Source organism: Antennarius striatus, chromosome 24 (genome assembly GCF_040054535.1).
Source record: "Antennarius striatus isolate MH-2024 chromosome 24, ASM4005453v1, whole genome shotgun sequence".
NCBI lineage: Eukaryota > Metazoa > Chordata > Actinopteri > Lophiiformes > Antennariidae > Antennarius > Antennarius striatus.
Window position 1 is genome coordinate 6463369 of NC_090799.1, and position 20352 is coordinate 6483720.

Genomic DNA, 20352 nt, shown 5'->3' on the forward strand with positions numbered 1-20352 from the left:
AACATTTTTATTGGCTCAACCAGAAGGCGTTTATCCTCCGGAATCATCTCCGCTGCTCCTGTCAACGTGAGCATTTGTTCTGAACGCAGGAAATAGAGTCAAAGTTGCACCTTAATGAAGAAGAGTCAGTGTGGAAGTGGAGTTTCTGTCCCCACCTACTGGTCGGACAGGGAACTACACCGAGCAAAAAACACTTCATCAGGCAGGGTGCAGAGAAACAGGAAAAAGATGATGAAGATGAGGGTCTGAAATCAAATTTGAGGTGACGCTCAGCCTCTAGTGATGTCATATCATCCCAGCGAAATGATTGGCTTAAAAGTGACGTCATGTGTCGACACACTTTTTTAAGCAGTGGCAGGGAAATAGTTGCAAAGTTCACTTTTTTAAGTACAAGTGCATGTGTATGTGTGTGTGTGTGTGTGTGTGTGTGCGTGTGTGTGGAAACAGATGGATGTGATGCTGGCACAGAATCACAGGGAACATCAACAAAGAGATGAACACACACACTGATGCACAAACACACACTCACAACTCCATTGTGCTTATGTGTGCTCCTGCCCGGTTGGGTATTTATATGTTAAACCCTTTTACAGCTGAGGTGTGTGTGTGTGTGTGTGTGTGTGTGTGTGTGTGTCAGTGTGTGTGTGTGTGTCAGTGTGTGTGTGTACGCTACCTGAGGGTGTTTTCGTCATCCCATCATGTCAGCCCTGTGATGACAGGCGACCCCCCCCCACCCCCCCGAGAAGCACGCACACGTCACGCTGGAACCAAATCAAACTGCGTGCTTTTGTGTTTTTATTGTCTGCATTTTTTTTGTTGTTGCATTTTTAAAATTGCCCAACAATCCAAACAGCTTCCTGTCGCCTCTCTGCCTCGGCGGCGGCGGAGAGGAGCATCACATGCAATTAGTCCTTTGTGCTAAAAGCAGCGCGATAAGGCGACTCATTAGCCACCGCTAGGCTTTTACCGGCGGCCGCGCGGACAATGAGCCCCGCCCCCCGGACGACCTCGATGCTAATCACAGGATGAAAACGCCTCGACATTTAAGAGGAGGCAGGAGAGAAGCAGAATAAAGGGATGGAGGGGAGGGGAGGGCAGAAAGGGCAGAAAACAGGTGCAAAAAGAGCAGCGCGGAAATCTGTCGTTACACCTCCAGATTTCTGATGGATCAGGTATCAGCTGAAAGACGTGGCTTTTGATTTATGTGGTTAACCACAACCTGTGATTTACGTCCATCACACACACTTTTATTCTGTTTATAATGTAAAATGTATATAAAAACATTTACAGTCTGGTGCATACATTTATTTATTTAGTCGTGAAAAGAAGAAGTTTATATCTGTGGCTGTTTTTGATTTAGATGTACATGTGTTGTATCGGTTAGCATAATGCTAAGCTAGCCATCAGAGCAGTCTTTAAAAATCAATCAATCAATCAATCAATCAATCAATCAATCAATCAATCAATCAATCGGTCAATCAAGTTTTATTTATATAGCTTGTTTATGTCCTTCAGATACCTGTAGCTAATGTTAGCATGCTTTAGATGTACTTGGGTTGTGTTGTTAGCAAAATGCTAAGCTAACCATCAGTGCAATTTAAAAAAAAAAAGCCTGCTTATGTCCTGCAGATAGCTGTAGCTAATGTTAGCATGCTTTAGATGTACTAGTGTTGTGTTGGTTAGCATAATGCTAAGCTAACCATCAGTGCAGGTTTTTAAAAAAATCAATCAAGTTTTATTTATATAGGTTGTTTATGTCCTTCAGATAGCTGTAGCTAATGTTAGCATGATTTAGATGTACTTGGGTTGTGTTGGTTAGCAAAATGCTAACCATCAGTGCAATTATTTTAAAAAAAACCCTGTTTATGTCCTGCAGATAGCTGTAGCTAATGTTAGCATGCTTTTAGTAGCATCCGGAGACATTGTGTTGCATCCAGAGACGTAGCCACACCTACAGGAATAGGTTTTCATCACTTCCTGTCTTTGCTACCTGTGCCTTCATAACTGGGTCATTTTAATTTTTATTTTATTTAACGTGTGCTTACCCGACTAGCATGTTTTGAGCCCTCGCCGCCCCTGGTCTTGCCGTGACCTGGTAATTTAGCGCTGATCTGATCCCGGGTCAGCGCTAGCAGCTTATGGATTCATGCAAATGGGAATAAATAGCTGCAGCGAGCGTGATTGCTACACGTGTTGTCACCTCGGCGACCCTCACCTCCCCGCTTTCCCGCCGCACATAGCTGGAGTGAGGCGTGATCGCCGGCACACGCGTGTCGGCCTCACGCGTGTCGGCCTCACGCTGTGGCGTTAGCATCGCCGCTGATTAAACACAATGTGGAGACATATGCAAATCACACCACAGCAATTTAGACAAACAAAGCTGGCACTCCTGTCACAAGGAGTCAGCGGGGGGGTGGGGGGCCGTGCATTCCACACACTCAGCTACGTGTGTGTCATCGTCTCCTTTGTGTGTTTTCATTTGTTACACATCACAAATGTGCTCATTTCCACCCAGTCAGTCTTTTTCCAGTTCATTATGGAAACAGTCTCCTCCCCCTCCTCTCCTATTGGTTGATTATTTCCCACCACAGACAAATGGCGGGAAATAGATCGGCGGTTCGATTCCTGCTCCCGCCCAAAAAGACCCGGAGTGTGAGCTGACAGTGGCAGGTGTCAGCTCTGCCGAGGCGCCCTTGAGCAAGGCGCCATCCCCCTTTACAAGTTGCTCATTTCGGCATACCCCTGGTGTGTGTGTGTGTGTGTGTGTGTGTGTGTGTGTGTGTGTGTGTGTGTGTGTGTGTGTGTGTGTGTGTGTGTGTGTGTGTGTGTGTGTTCAGGGCCTGTACACACTAATATATGAATGTGTGAATTACTAACACCAGAGTGTGAAACTAATTTTCCTTTAGGGATTAATTGAGTATATAAAATTAAAAAATAATAATAAATCATTACCTGATCTGTTTCCATGGTTACAAGAATGTATCCCAAAAAAAACTGATAACGGTTCATTCATAAAAATTTATTATCAACTAATGTTAAATTTTTCCTCATGTTTAAGTAACGGAATTAAAATAACGTCTGACTTTCATTCATCATTTAATTCCTGATGTCAGATGGAAGGAAGGGTGGAGAAAGAGGGAAGGAGGTGAAGAAGGAAGGGTGGAGAAAGAGGGAAGGAGGTGAAGAAGGAAGAATGGAGGGCGATGGGAGGAGAGATGGAGGGAGAACTTGGCAGGAAAGGTGAGAATGGTGGGAAAGGCTAAACATGAAAAACGGAGAGCTAGAAGGTCACCCAGCAGACATTTACAGCTGTAACAAGACCGTATGCACACACAGACACACACACACACACACACACACACACACACACACACACACACACACACACACACACACACACACACACACACACACACACACACACACACACAAATTAAACACATCTGAGCCAATGTCTTTGCTGGAATAATTGCACGAGCGATCACATCTGGTGCACTTTGAGATTGAGTTCTGGCTCAATGCAGCGATGGTAATGAGTGTGTGTGTGTGTGTGTGTGTGTGTGTGTGTGTGTGTCCGTCCACTCCAAATGCCACTGCGTTGCTTCACGGGGTTCATCTCTTCATCCGTTTCCTTTTCATCCGCTTATTTGGATTGTTTTGGAACCTGTTTATTTTATTAATATTGTTTGTTTATTTTATTAATATTATTTGTTTATTTCATTAAAACTGTTTATTTTATTACTATTGTTTATGAATCTGTTGTTTGTGCGGACCGATCCACACACAGCTCACGTGACCAGCCTTCTTAAGCAACTCGTGTTTCCTTGCAGGCCGGTTTAGCGCCGATGCTAACGGGTTTGCTCACTCGCCCGTTTAGCGCTGATGCAAACGAGTTAGCTCGCGCACCCATCCAGCGCCGATGCTAACAACTGGTGCGCGGCGGCGCCTGAGGCGTCTTAAGCGCAGCCATTAGCGCCACTTTGTAGGTGTTCTTGCAAGAAATCTTGCAGGCAGATACCTGCTGTCTAATTAGACAGGCAGTACACACACGTCTGCTCAAGGGGAAGCGGTGTGTGTGTGTGTGTGTGTGTGTGTGTGTGTGTGTGTGTGTGTGTGTGTGTGTGTGTGTGTGCAGCGAGCGGGACGGCGCTCCCAGCTAATCATGACCGGAGGCTCAACCTGCTGTTGAAGCACTAACTTGTGACTCGATGGCTTTGTTCACCCCGAAACATCTGGCCTGACCGAAGGCTGTGCGCGTGTGTTTGAAACGCATTCAAGCCGAATGGGCCATTGCTCAAAGAGTGTGTGAGTGTGTGTGTGTGTGTGTGTGTGTGTGTGTGTGTGTGTGTGTAAAGCAGAGGGCTAAGGCGCGAGGAGTTGAACAGCGTCGTGGAAACCTCTGAGGGGAGGCAGGCCTGGAAGCCCCTTCTGTCAGCTGGGCTCTGCAGCGCTTCCCCTCGACTGCCTTCACACACACACACACACACACACACACACACACATACACACACACACACACCCATACACACACACGGTCCCTCCGGACCACCAGATTAAGGCCTGAGTGAGTGTGTGCAAAACAATACCCCAGTGTGTGTTTGTGCAGCCGTGGCTAATTGTGTTCATTTGCTGCTCAAGTTGAGACGGGAGGACACTGAAGGTGTGTATGTGTGTGTGTGTGTGTGTGTGTGTGTGTATGTGTGTGTGTGTGTGTGTGTGTGTGTGTGTGGGACAAGAAGAAAGCATGCTGGGGGAGGAGCAGATGAGCGACCACACAGCCATGTGAGGCCATGCAGGTAATCATGTTGTGTTCGTCCCGTTACACAACGCCGCCGCTTCCTGGACAGGAACACATGCTTTGTCCCACTTAGAGAAGCGAACCCGCGCTGATGTCTTCACACACACACACACACACACACACACATATGCAAATGCCAGCGTGCACACGGGTCGCTTCCCGTCCTGTTGGAACTCATTAGGAGGCACCGTCGGTGAAATGAGACCCTTTGACTCCTGAGTCAGGGTTTGGACGTCGAAGACGTTCCTTTACTTTGTCTTCACCTGTTGGGGTGCGTCCCAATTCGGATTATAATCTAGATGCAAACAGGTTCTGGTTCATATACAGGCTCAAAAAGCTAGATATTTTTCCACAGCAAAAGTTCCTCCATCGTCTCAGGGGTCCATAAAATTAACATTTAGGCTTTTTAAAAACTCGCCGGTTGTGTTTTGGGTCGGAGCTGGAACAATGGATGAATGAGTCCGGTTTAAATCTGCAGTTTTAATTTGGGGCTTTGACCAGAAACAAAACAGCTTCACCTTTTTCACGAGTGGCTGTTTGTCTTCAAACGGCGAACAATGGAGGCCGATTGTTGGTCCAGTAGCCCCAGTGAGACAAAATAGGAAGCAGGGGCCGATCAATGGCAAATAATGTCATCTTAGAAGGTCATACCTGGACCTTTGCGCGCCGTCGATACCAACACTCACACACATACTATCATTACAAAACACAGGGAGAATGCATGCAGGACCTCCTGACATCTTTACAGGTTCTCTAATGATAAAACGACACACACTCAGCGATAGCCTCACACACACCCGGCGCTCGGCTCCTCCCGGCGAAGGAGAAAATAAACAGCTGGGGAGACAAACAGCGAGAGCCACTTAGAGCCACTTAAAGCCAAGGCTCCTTCCCACGGAGAAGCCCCTCCCCCTGGGGCGACGGCGTCCCACCGCCTCCCAGAAGGAGAGAGAGAGGAGAACAGGAGTCGGGGAAGGAAGGGAGGAAGAGAAATACCGCCAGTGAGGAAAGGTCGCCAAACAAGAAGGTCCTGAGGGAGACCGAGGCTTCCTGAGGAGATCCGCCTCCTCCTGGGGGGGGGAGACATCGACCTGAAGACGAGTGACGACACACACTCCATCCCGCTGGGGACGACAACTTCTGATTGTATGCTGCTTGGAGTGGATGAGCTTCAACCAATCCAACGCCAGGGTTTATTTAGGAAGCATCATTGAGATGCGTTCAGGTTCTGTGGGACGTTGGATTCCGATTGTTTCTCTTCAATCTAGTCTTCTTCTCGTTTTGGCTTTTCCCTTCAGGGGTCGCCACAGCAAATCAATTGCCTCCATCTGACCCTGTCGTCTACATCCTCTTCTCTCACACCAACTACCTTCATGTCTTCCCTCACTACATCCATAAACCTCCTCTTTGGTCTTCCTCTAGGCCTCCTGCCTGGGAGTTTGAAACTTTTTTCTTTTCTTTTTATATACTGATTATAATCCCCGCAGGGAAATTAGTGGCGCACTCTAGTTAGTTCAAATCATGCATATATACTGTATACGTGCAGGGCCTGAACACACAAAGACACACACATGGGGCTTGCAGAAGAGGTAGAGTGGCGGGCAGCTCCTTTGTGGTGCGCCCCAAATTAGCAACTTGTAAGGGGGACAGCGCCTTGCTCAAGGGCGCCTCGCTCAAGGGCGCCTCAGCAGTGCTCCGGAGGGGAGCTGACACCTCCAGCTGTCAGCTAACCTCTTTTTGGGTGGGAGCGGGAATCGAACCACTGATCTTTGAAACATTGGACGAACCGCGCTACCGCGCGCTCTACCACTGAGCCACTGCCACCCAAACCCAGCATCCTTCTACCAATATATTCACTATCTCTCCTCTGGACATGTCCAAACCATCTCAGTCTGGCCTCTCTGACTTTATCTCCAGAACCTCTAACATGTGCTGTCCCTCTGATGTACTCATTCCTGATCCTATCCTTCCTGGTCACTCCCAAAGAGAACCTCAGCATCTTCATCTCTGCTACCTCCAGCTCTGTCTCCTGTCTTTTCCTCAGTGACACTGTCTCTAGACCAAACAACATCGCTGGTCTCACCAGTTTTGTACACCTCTCCTTTCATTTTAGCTGAAACTCTTCTATCACACATCACACCTGACACTTTTCTCCACCCATTCCATCCTGCCTGTACACGCTTCTTCACCTCTTTTCCAGACTCTCTATTGCTCTGGACTGTTGAGCCTAAGTACTTAAAATCCTCCACCTTCTTGATCTCTTCTCCCTGTAACCTCACTCTTCCACTTGGGTCCCTCTCATTCACACACATGTACTCTGTCTTACTGCGGCTAACCTTCATTCCTCTCCTTTCCAGGACAAACCTCCACCTCTCTAGCTTCTCCTCCACCTGTTCCCTGCTCTCACTGCAGATCACAATGTCATCTGCAAACATCATAGTCCATGGAGATTCCTGTCTAACCTCGTCTGTCAGCCTGTCCATCACCATAGCGAACAAGAAGGGGCTCAGAGCTGATCCCTGATGCAGTCCCACCTCCACCTTGAACTCCTCTGTCACACCTACAGCACACCTCACCACTGTCTTACAGTCTTCATACATGTCCTGCACTGCTCTAACATACTTCTCTGCCACTCCAGACTTCCTCATACAATACCACAGTTCCTCTCTGGGCACCCTGTCATAAGCTTTCTCCAGATCTACAAAAACACAATACAGCTCCCTCTGGCCTTCTCTGTACTTCTCTATCAACATCCTCAGAGCAAATACTGCATCTGTAGTACTCTTTTTTGGCATGAAACCATACTGCTGCTCACAAATGTTCACTTCTGCCCTTAGTCTAGCTTCCACTACTCTCTCCCATAACTTCATTGTATGGCTAATCGGCTTTATTCCTCTGTATCAGAATCAGAAATTAGTTTATTGCCAGCTACATTAAAGTTTACCACACAAGCAACTTAAGGAACTTGACGCAGTGTCGGGTACATTAAAAGGTGGCAAGACATTGTCACAACTCTGCACATCTCCCTTGTTCTTAAAAATGGGCACCAGCACACTTCTCCTCCATTCCTCAGGCATCTTCTCACTATCTAAGATCCTGTTGAACAACACAGTCAGAAACTCTACTACCACCTCTCCTAGACACTTCCATACCTCTACAGGTATATCATCAGGACCAACTGCCTTTCCATTCTTCATCCTTTTCAATGCCCTCCTCACTTCATCCTGACTAATCTTTGCTACTTCCTGGTCCTCAACAGCCACCCCTTCTAGTCTTCTCTCTCATTTTCCCTGTTCATCAACTCTTCAAAGTACTCTTTCCATCTTCCCATCACACTACTGCAGGTCTTGCCAACCTGTATAGATCAGTCTCCCCCTTACTGTCCAACCTATCTAGGAAGTCATGATGAGACCCTTGTTTGGCCTTTGCTCCCTCTACCTTCACCTTACGCTGCATCTCCCTGTACTCCTGTCTACTCTCCTCAGTCCTCTCAGTGTCCCACTTCTTCTTAGCTAACCTCTTTCTCTGTATACACTCCTGTAACTCTTCATTCCACCACCAAGTCTCCTTATCTACTTTCCTTCCAGATGACACACCAAGTACTGTCCTACCTGTCTCCCTGATCACATTAGCTGTAGTTTTCCAGTCATCTGGAAGCACCTCCTGACCACCCAGAGCCTGTCTTAACTCCTTCCTAAAAGTCATGCAACACTCTTCCTTTTTAAGCTTCCACCATTTTGTCTGCTCTGCCTTCGCCCTCTTAATCTTCCTCACCACCAGAGTCATCCTACACACCATCATCCTATGCTGTTTTGCCTACCAGTACTTTGCAGTCACTGATCTCCTTCAGGTTACACCGTCTACACAAGATGTAGTCTACCCGTGTCCTCCTACCTCCACTCTCATAGGTCACCCTATGTTCCTGCCTCTTCTGGAAGAAAGTATTCACTACAGCCATTTCCATCCTTTTTGCAAAGTCAACTACCATCTGTCCTTCTGCATTCCTCTCCTGGATACCAAACCTGCCCATCACCTCCTCATCACCTCTGTTTCCTGCACCAACATGTCCATTGAAGTCTGCACCAATGACAACTCTCTCACTTCTAGGTATGCTCTGCATCACTTCATCAAAGTCCAACCAGAATTTCTCCTTCTCCTCCAGCTCACATCCTACCTGTGGAGCATACCCACTAACAACATTGAACATCACACCTTCTATTTCTAGCTTCAGACTCACCACTCTATCCGACACGCTTTTTACCTCCAGGACATTCCTAACAAACTCCTCCTTCAAGATAACTCCTCCTCCATTTCTCTTCCTATCTACACCATGATAGAACAACTTGAACCCTGCTCCTAAACTTCTAGCCTTGCTACCTTTCCACCTGGTCTCCTGGACATACTTTCCTCCTCTTTTCCTGTCATAGTTCCAACATTCTCTTCACTCTAATGATTGCATTAGCTTGGAGCGTAGCGTCAGCTCGATGCTAACAGACAAGCTGCTAAACCATGCTAAATGGTGTGTATTTATGTCGGCCCACAGAGCCTCCCCACCTGGTGGGTGGGGTCAATAGACAAATCTACACACATACACACCCCTGCCGCTCCACGGAGGCCAACTGTTAGCATCCATCACCAGGAGGCACGTTCGCCTCGTTTGCACGGATACACACTTCCATGCTGCAAAGTGACAATGTTTTTATGCTCAACATGTAGAAATGCACACACGAGGCCTCAAGCAGTGTGTGTGTGTGTGTGTGTGTGTGTGTGAGCAGGCACACACACACATACACACACACACACACGCAAACACACAAACCCACACACACGACACACACCTTCCCAGCAGACAGGTGCGGGCTAAACGGTTATGAACCTGGCGATCCAAGTTTTTACGGTCAGTAATGTCGTTTTAATGGAAACATCAGGAGCAGCAGGCCGATCCATCTGTGAGGGAGGGGGGGAGGCCATAAAGAGAGGGGGGGACGTAAAAGGGAGATGATTCAGACGGAGGCTGGAACACCAGGAAGGAGGAAAGAGGAGGACGGAGGCGTCACGCTGCCTCCGCCGCTCTGGAGGCGTCTGGTGGATCAGCTGTGGTCGCTAACAAGCCACGCCCCCAACGGCCAATTATCTGGAGCATGGCAGCCAGCCCATACCTGCAAGGTGTGTGTGTGTGTGAGTGTGTGTGATTCAGAGCGTGGCAGCTGTGTCATACCTGCGAGCGTCTTCAGGATGAAGCAGAGGAGAGCGACGGGACGGATGAAGGACGAAGAAGATATCTTCTCCTTCCGCCTCCTCGGAGGGCGGGTGCTGGAGTCCTTGTGACACACACACACACACACGCACACACACACACACACACACACACACACACGCACACACACACACACACACACACACACACACACACACACACACAAGATGATTCCATCTTCCTCCATCCCCTCCTTTCCTCTCACCGTGACCAGAAGAAGTTCTTCTGCACTGGTGCTCCTCCATCCACCCTTCCAAGCAGAAAACCAACACACACACACACACACACACACACACACACAGACACAGACACACACACACACACACACACACACACACACACACACACACACACACACACACACACACACACACACACACACACACACACACACACACACACACACACCAGCAGCGGCCGTAGGGTTCGTCCATCTGCCACCCACCCAGCCCATCTCCCCTCCTGCCCAACATATGCAGCTCTTGCCCTGGGTGGGGCGATGGGGGCACCGGGCCTCGTCCCGGGCCAAGAGACTGGGGGGTTGGAGGGGTGGGGGGGCTGCCCAGACGGTGTGTGTGGGAGAGAGACAAGACGTCTCTGCGTCTCACCACCCATATGGTCGGGCGAGTTTGTTCACACCGGCTCGGTGACCAGCAAGGTCACACCCAGCAAAGGGCGAGCGAGTCCTCGAGCGGGGCGACCGAGGGAGGGAGGGGGGTTGTCACTGAGACACCTCCCTTTATAGTGTCCTCTTTTTCCATCCTTCACTTCCTGCCTCTCTCTCGGCTGAATCTGGCCTCAGGGCATCCTCCGAAAAAAAACCCACGTGCCACTTTCATCCTTCCATCACCCCCCAATCATATAGATAGGTGTGTGTGTGTGTGTGTGTGTGTGTGTGTGTGTGTGTGTGTGTGTGTGTGTGTGTGTGTGTGTGTGTGTGTGTGTGTGTGTGTGTGTGTGTGTGTGTGTGTGTGTGTGTGTGTGAGATGCAGGCTGGACGTTTTGTTCCAGCACCAGCATTAATTACATTAGCGATTCCGTCCATATTTCATGAGTTCTTTCTCGATTCTCTTTCGTCGTCCTCGTCAGGCGTTCCAGGGAAACGCGACGCTCCTGTCAGCATCGGCTCGGATCAGGAATCCCACCTGGGAATACGTCCAGATCCGCAGCGGAAAAGTTCACAGGATGTTTGTGGTTACAGTCGGGAGTTACAGTCGACTTGTGGAGCGAAGTTCAGGAGAATAAAAGAGTTTTAAATCGACAGAAAAAGTGACATGATTTCACAAAAAATATTTTTTTTATCGGTCAGTTTGTCCTAATTCATTTAGACAAAGTTTAAACAACAGTCCCGCTGCAATAATTATAAATAAAAATATTTTACACTTTAAAACAGAGAAACATCAGAAGCTTTTCTTCTGGATCAGCGCTGCAGGTCATGTGACCGATGATGTCACACTGAGAGAAAATTCTCACAGTTTTGTAAAAGGATTCATCTATATATTTATTTTTCTACGTAGAGTCGATCAGAATTATTCCAACCTGAATATTTTATATTTGTTCACTCCGTTCTGATATTGATTATCAACTGATAATCAATGACATATGATGAAGAGTTTGCTCCTCTTCTGTTCTTTTTAATCCGACTGAAGATAAATTGTCACACACACCTGATGTGTGTGCGTGTGTGTGCGTGTGTATGTGTGTGTGTGTGTGTGCTGCGTCTGATGGATCAGTGATTAAATAAATAATGGTAACCTTTCCTGTGACCTTTCCCCCCCTCCTCAACAGCCCCCACCTGACCTTACAAGACCCACATTAAAGACTCTTCCTTCATCTCACCCCACCCTCCTCTTTCTTCATCTCTTTCGCACGACTGTCGTTCTTTCTCTCCTTTTTTTTTTTTTTTAGACTTCAAAGACACTTCAAACTTTCACTTAAATAAAATGGGATTGATGTTATTCTGACTGATGGTCACATGACCCTTGTCAGCTGACTGAGTTAATAAAACCACTCATCTCCTTTCCACCGATGCGTCCGTTGGAGCCCATTTAGCAAAATTAGCTCGAGTTGTCCCCCCCCCCCTTAGCATTAGGCGTGTCAGCGTGTGTGTGTGATCTTTAAGATCTGCAAGTTCAAACGGCCCCTCCCACCACGCCTCGCCACTGAACTCCCCAAGAGGTCGCTGAGACGCCACAATGAGGCTTCGTGTGTGAGTGTGTGTGAGCTGCCACCCTGATCTCCAGCTCTAATACCCCCAGGACCTTTGGTTCTTTAACTGTGGGGGGTCCTGAGCGACACACACACACACCTACACACAGACACACACACACACACACACACACACACACACGCACACACACACACATCTTCATAGGATATCAAAGATTAGACTTCAATCGCTTTTGCCTCTTGAAGTCTTGAAGAACGAACAGCTCAGGCAAAAGGTCAACGCCAACCCGGAGCGCCGCGACGAACCCAGTACGCGACGATAAAGGCGGTGATGAGGAAGAGCAGGCGGGGATGATGATGGGTAAAAAAACGAAGCAGTCAGCCTCATTCCTTGAAGCTATGGCGGCCTGCAGCGGACACATTTAGATGGAACGGAATCCTTTATGCAGACGATGCTGTGCTTTATCTACATTGACCCCAGCTGAGTTGTCAACATTAATCATCCAGGTTTTCACACTCCGACAGTCCATTCTGCACCTCAAACCTTTAAGTAAACTTGCGTATTTCTGCTGGAAGGAAATGGCAACTTTCATAATTGGCAGGTGCAGCAATAATGGAGCGATTTCTCTTCTGCTGCTTTGCTGCAGTTCTGCGCCGCTGAACTTGGTTTGGCCGGCGTTGCCGAGTAACTGATTGAGATAGGAGCAGGAGGCTTATCTCTGAACGCTCGGTGTTTGGATACGTATGATGTCAGACCAGTTCCCATAATGCTCTCGATGCTGCGTGAGCAGATAAGCTCTGGGATCTGGAGGAGGTAGAGTCGTATGCAGGTAGCAAACAAGACACAATTGAAATTGGAGCAAGAGAAAGGGCCGCTTTGCGTTTTGTTTGTTCAAGTGTGTGTTTGTGCGAGTGTGTGATGTTCTTCTACAGCGAGCCTACTTTCGCTTCGCCGGAGTCCCCGAGCAGTGACCGGAGCAGCGAGCGCCGGTCCAAGCACTTGGAAACTGGAACGAGGCGAGGAGGAAGAGAGCATGGATGGGAAAGAAAGGGAGCGGTGCGATGGGGGAGAAAAGAGATGGAGCGCAAAGAAAGGGAGGAGAGGAGGAGAGCGGCGGCAGAGACAGACAGACAGAGCAGCAGCAGATGGAACGGCTCGAAACGGAAAGAACTGACGAACGAGTGGAACCCAACGAAAGGAGGAGAAGTGTTGGACTGAGCGATGAGAGGGAAGGCGAGGCCACCTCTTCTTCAGCACTCCTCCTCCTCTCCCCGTGAGGATGCAGCGTGTGTGTGTGTGTGTGTGTGTGTGTGTGTGTGTGTGTGTGTGTGTGTGTGTGTGTGTGTGTGTGTGTGTGTGTGTTCCTCGTCAGATCTGCCGCGCTTTCATTCGCACACAAAGACGGGACGTGGACGTACCTGGCACCGGGGGGCGTGAAGGAGCTGGCAGAAGTGTGTGTGTGTGTGTGTGTGTGTGTGTGTGTGTGTGTGTGTGTGTGTGTGTGTGTGTGTGTGTGTGTGTGTGTGTGTGTGTGTGTGTGTGTGTAATGAGACACTCGCTCACCTGCCTGGCAGACAAAGGTGCTGAGAGGACGTCCCACTTGACACATTTAACACATGATGGTCTCCTTCCCTCTTTCTTTGTTTCAAATTCCAGTTTATTATAAGGGCAATTAAATAAATATTCTTCATCACACACACAGAGGAGGAAGAGGAGGAGGAGAATGGAGACACATATTATCGTAAAACTCAACCTTAAAACCCCAAGTCTCTTCAATTTCAATGTCTCCACCCGGCTCACCTGTCCCCTGTGGCCGCTGCTTCATCTCTGGCTGCATCACAGGAGGTGAGGAAGAGGAAGGAGATTATTCTAGTTGGAATAAAACCAGGTGAACCTCAAAGGTTCCGTTAGGATCAGCATGGCAACCACCGCAAACAGCTATAAGCCCCACCCCATCATGTTTAGAATAAAGAATAAATAACAATAAATAGAAGAATACAAGAATAAATAACTTTTTTTTGAGTCAGTTTTAATTAAAAAAAAAAACTTTTTTAGTGTTAAGCTGAATAAAACTTTCAGCTTGTTCAAAATGCTTTTTAAACTTTAGAACAAAATACAGATTTCGAGCAGCGTGACCAGACGATGACGTCATTTGCGACATAAAGACGTTAGAAGCGAGTCGATGCTTTTTTTTGTGTTTGGTTTGAAATCAATTTATTTCCACATAATTCCTCCTCTTTGTGGAGGCGGAGCCTAATGAGTGAAATGACTGCGGAGTTTTGACACTGTGGTGAAAATGTGTTCACACTAAAGAAATTGGAGGGGTCTGCAATGCGACACAAACAAACAATAAACAAGGAGGCAAACACACACATGCACACGCACACACACACACGCACACACACACACACACGCACACACACAGCAATCCGCTATGCTGCAATTAGCTTGTTTTAAAGGAAACAAATAACAGTAATTTCAACAGAAGAGCATCCATAACAATTCACCCCTGGAGGGGATCACACACACACACACACACACACACACACACACACACACACACACACACACACACACACACACACACACACACACACGGACACACAAACCTCCATTAAGTGTACTTGAGAGCAGCAGAGAGGGTCAGCTCAGTGTCTGAGTTATTACGCTACTTTGTTCTGCCTCACTGGGGCGGCTGTACCCCCCCCCCCTCACACACACACACACACACACACACACACATGGACACACAAAGAATTTTTATCACCTATCAACACTCAAGGTGCAAATATAAAAGCGCTGGTTAGATAATGGATTGAAAGTGATGAATAAAGGGATGGTGGAGGGATGATGGGGGGGAGGGTCGCTGTCGCTTTGGCTAAAGTTTGCCGCTGTCTCTCTCCCTTGTCGTCCCCCCTCCCTGTGTGGACCTACAACAATGGTGTGAAACATCTGCAGCAGGTAATTACGGTCGAGTCCACGCGCCATCCCCGCAATTAGCCCCGCATCTCCATCTCCCCGATGACCAGTGCATTATCCTCCCTGAGGGGAGTGGGGGAGACAAGATGGGTGAGTAATCTGAGAGGGGCGTAAGTGGTGGGAGATGAGGACACAACGCAATGCGCCTTAACCAAATGCAGCGCGGAGGCGCAGCGGAAAGATGCGTGAAGTGTTGGTAACTCGCAGACACGCTCTGCGGGAACGTTTGGGAACAGACAGGATGAGGGAACGTTTGGGAACAGACAGGATGAGGGAACGTTTGGGAACAGACAGGATGAGGGAACATTTGGGAACAGACAGGATGAAGGAACGTTTGGGAACAGACAGGATGAAGGAACTTTTGGGAACAGACAGGATGAAGGAACGTTTGGGAACAGACAGGATGAAGGAACGTTTGGGAAAAGACAAGATGATGGAATATTTGGGAACAGTCAGAATGAGGGAACATTTGGGAACAGACAGGATGAGGGAACGTTTGGGAACAGACCAGATGAGGGAACGTTTGGGGACAGACAGGATGAGGGAACATTTGGGGACAGACAGGATGAGGGAACGTTTGGGAACAGACCGGATGAGGGAACATTTGGGAACAGACAGGATGAGAGAACGTTTGGGAACAGAAAGGATGAGGGAACATTTGGGAACAGGATGATGGAACGTTTGGGAACAGATGGGTGTTAGTTCACATGAAGTATTTTTCCTTCCTGTCCTTTTTGTGTCCAGCTAAATTTAATCATGTCTACTTCCGGCGATGAACAGCTGAAAGCAGACGACTGAAGCTCCAGACTGACGTCCCCGTTAATTCAGTTTTCGAAACTTTTCCATGGGGGCAGCTTCGCTCCTCTTCGTCCACTGTGTCTTCATTACACGCGTTTGATTGGCGGACACATGAATCTGTGTGCAAGCATGTTTACGTGTGTGTGTGTGTGTGTGTGTGTGTGTGTTTCTGTCTGCGGGTGCATTTTATGATGTGGACTCTTTTTCTCTTCCCGGTCCAGGAGTCCCCGTCAGGACCCTTAGGCGTCCCTGTGCCTGCCTGCCAAAAACGTCTGCATCTCCTGGAGCCCCTGGAGGCGTGTGGACAGCCAAATGTCAGTTGGAGCCTCTACAGAGTGGAGGGGGGAGGTGGGGGAGGAAGGAGGGGAGGAGGAAGAGGAGGAGACAGTGAATTAAATGGGAGACAGAAGTTAAGGAAATGTTGATTCCACTTTGATTGGCTGATTGAGATTCAGTGATTGTTTTGGCAAATTCTGACACAGATGTTGTTCAAGAACCATTTTGGGCCCAAATGGTTCTGTTTAGTTTAGTGTTTTAGATTAGAGAGACAAAATGAGGAAAGATAGGAAGAAATGAGATCTGACAGGATGAGATGAGAACTGACAGAAGAAAGAGTGAGTTGAGATCTGACAGGATAAGTTCTCATAGAAGATAGGATGAGATGAGGTCTGATTCAAGATAGGATGAGAGGAGATCTGATAGGATTAGATGAGAACTGATAGAAGATAGGATGAGATGAGATCTGATAGTAGATAGGTTGAAATCTGATAAATGACAGGATGAGATGAGGTCTCATAGAAGATAGGATGAGATGAGACTTAATGGGATGTATGATAAGATCTACTAAAAGATAGGATGAGATGAGATGAGATGAGATGAGATGAGATGAGATGAGTCAGTCACAAAGAGAATGGACCAATGTGAACAAGGACCTCTCCAGACTAGTTTCTACTGGCTGGTTTCTTCTGACTGGTTCCTACTGACTGGTCAAACATCATATTTTGAAAGATGTAAATTGTGGACGACCAGCGTTTCATTCCAGTCTGGTTTATAGATAGATAGATACTTTATTAATCCCGAAGGAAATTGTACATATCCACTGCTCAGGCATTACGTAACGAATAAATACTAGATTAAACACCAGGAGAAAAAGAAACACTGACATCACAGGACATACCACAAGACATACACTACACTAACAGACACATGCAGCACCAACAGGACTTATATACTAAACTATAACTAAACTATAAACAGTATAAAATTTAAATATAAACAGTTTAAAATTTTAAAAAATTAAAATTAAAAATATAACAGTATTAAATTAAAACATAAACAGTATAAAATTAAAATATAAACAGTATAAAATTAAAATATAAACAGTATAGAATAAAATTAAATCCATTCAACCTCATGCTGACCTCGCCACCTCCCCCCCGCTCCTCCTGAGAGAGTCATTGTACCCCCTGATGGCACGGGGCACGAAGGAGGACCTCAGCCTCTCTGTGGAGGCGCTGTGTGACAGCAGTCTGCCACTGAAGGTGCTCCTCTGCTGGGAGAAGGTGGTGTGCAGGGGGTGGCTGGTGTTGTTCATGATAGCCTTAACTTTAGACATGGTCCTGCTCTCCAGAAGCGTCTCCACAGAGTCCAGGCTCAGCCCGACCACTGAGCCCGCTCTGCGGATGAGTCTGTTCAGACAGTCCATATCTCTTTTCCTGGCCTCGCCACCCCAACACACAATGGCATATGACAGCACAGTGGAGACTACGGATTGATAGAACATGAGAAGGCGCTTAGGACAGATGTTGAAGGAGGCCAGCCTCCTCAGGAAGTACATCCTGCTCTGCCCCTTCTTGTACACATAGTTGGAGTTGAGTGACCAGTCCAGTCTGCTGTCTAGCTGCAGTCCCAGGTACTTATAGTTTCCTACCACCTCCACCTCACTGCCCTCGATAATCACTGGCTGTGGAGAGGGAGGTGCCCGCCGGAAATCCAGCACTATCTCCTTGGTCTTGGAGACGTTGAGCTGGAGCTGGTTCTGTTGGCACCACTCCACAAAATCAGCCCCCAATGCCCTGTATGCCCCCTCATCACCCTCCCGGATACATGCCACTATCGCAGTGTCATCGGAGTACTTCTGTATGTGGCATGTATCCGAGTCGTGATTGAAGTCCGATGTGTAGAGGGTGAAGAGAATGGGGGAGAGAACGGTCCCCTGTGGCACCCCTGTGCTGCTGGTCACCATAGAAGACAAACAGTCCCCCATACGGACGTACTGGGGTCTGTCCGTTAGGTAGTCCGTAATCCAGCTCATGAGGTAGGGGTCCACAGCCATGGAGGTCAGTTTGTCCTGCAGGAGCCGGGGCTGGATGGTGTTGAAGGCTCTTGAAAAGTAAAAGAAGAGCACCCTGACGGCACAGTCTCCGGCGTCCAGGTAGGAGAGCACACAGTGGAGGAGGTACAAGACAGCGTCGTCAACCCCAATCTTGGCCTGATAGGCGAACTGGAGAGGGTCCATAGCACCCTGCACCTGTGGACGCATGAGCTCCAGGACCAGTCGCTCTAGGGTCTTCATTACGTGGGAGGTAAGAGCGACCAGTCGGTGGTCGTTGAGCTCAGTAGGGCGTCCTTTCTTGGGTACAGGGACGATGCAGGAGGTATTCCACAGCGACGGGACCCTCCCCAGCCGCAGACTGAGGTTAAACAATCGCTGCAGAGGGTCCCCCAGTTCCGAAGCACAGGCTCGGAGGAGTCTGGGAAGACCTTATCCGGTCCACCCACCTTATAGGGACGGAGCCTCCTCAGCGTTGTAGACATGTATGTCTTATGTAGACACAGGTCTAAATGTGTTTTAGGTATGTTTGAACATCTAAGTGTGTTTTAGGTATGTGTGAACGTTGAAGTGTGTAGGAGCCAAAATGAATGTTTGTTTGCATTAACTCATATACTGTATGTTCTGTTTGAGCCATATCCCAGATTCACCCCCATCTAGTGGCTGGACTGGAGCATAAAGGTCCAGTCATCCTACCTGGAGGGCGTGGCCGGAGCAGGAAGACATAGTCTTTGACACTCAATGCATAACCCCCAAGCTTTAGATTAGACTGCTCCTCCTTTGTAAAATCTAACTTTATCAGTGCAATCCTTATTTGAATTTAACATTTGATCTTCTGGGCTTTTGTATTAATTTTAGTTTGTAATAAATCTTGGTAAATTTTTTGCTACAAACCTTTGTGGAACTTGGATCATTTTGGACTGCTAGAGAGTCAGACATTTTTGCTCGGCCACCAATGGTTATCAATAAGCCCAAGAAATAACCATTACACAAGTCAAAGACTTTTTCCATCAAGAAAAGAAGAACTGCTTTCAACAAACAAAGAAAGGACTCCATTCGACTAGGAAGTAAAGAACTCCAAGACCAAACGCTGGACTGGACATGGAGAGCTGGATGAATGGATCAGCACATGGCTGCATTGTTTGAGGTGATGTACTCCCTCTATGAATTTCAAAAGCATGCTTTGATACTGGAAAGGAATTAGGGAAATCTGCTATTGGGGTGCATTATACTGTGGATCTGTTCAAATATCAAGAGTCTAATATAGGAGTGGATTGTTTGGATAATCAATACAGTAACAGTTAAAATACAAGTATGTCAGATGAAACAAAGAGAAGTGAAGAGGAGGAAAGCATGGTCTCATACAAAAAGACAGAAATGGAAGAGAGGGAACGTACTGTACGTACAACTAAACTCAGACTTGCCAGACAAGGAAAATTGGCACATATTACTACAAGGAAGAATATAATGGTAGAACTCCATGGAGGATGCAACATGTGTGCAAGAAGTCAAAGAAAATCTTCTTAAGTTTAAACAACTGTGGGATGACTTTAAAACTATACATGAAGCCTATCATGAAGTTTCGACAGAAGAGGAAGCAATTAAGGATGATTGTGAATGGGCCGAAGCCAAATGGGCTTATAATAACAGTTTTCTTTCTTTTGTGCATGAGTGGTTACGTGGGGCCTCCCAACCTGAAACTCAGAAGGAAGTTGCTCCTGAGACAGCTGCTGAGGAACCCAAGTGTGATGAGGAATCCAAGCCTGAGGTTTGCCCTGAAGACAGTGTGTCACAAGTTTCTAATCGTAAGTCCAAAGTAAGCTTCTTTACATCCGCAAGGGTGTTGGCAGAAGCGGAAAGAGCAGCCATCATGACAAAGGTGGCAGCAATGAAAGTACAGCATGACATAAATAAATACAAGCACTGCAGGAGAAACGTGAAGCCTTGGAACTGGAAATGCAGCTAGCTGCCGCAGCATCCAGGCTGTTTTAGGGTTGTTTGATAGTCTAAGAATGTTT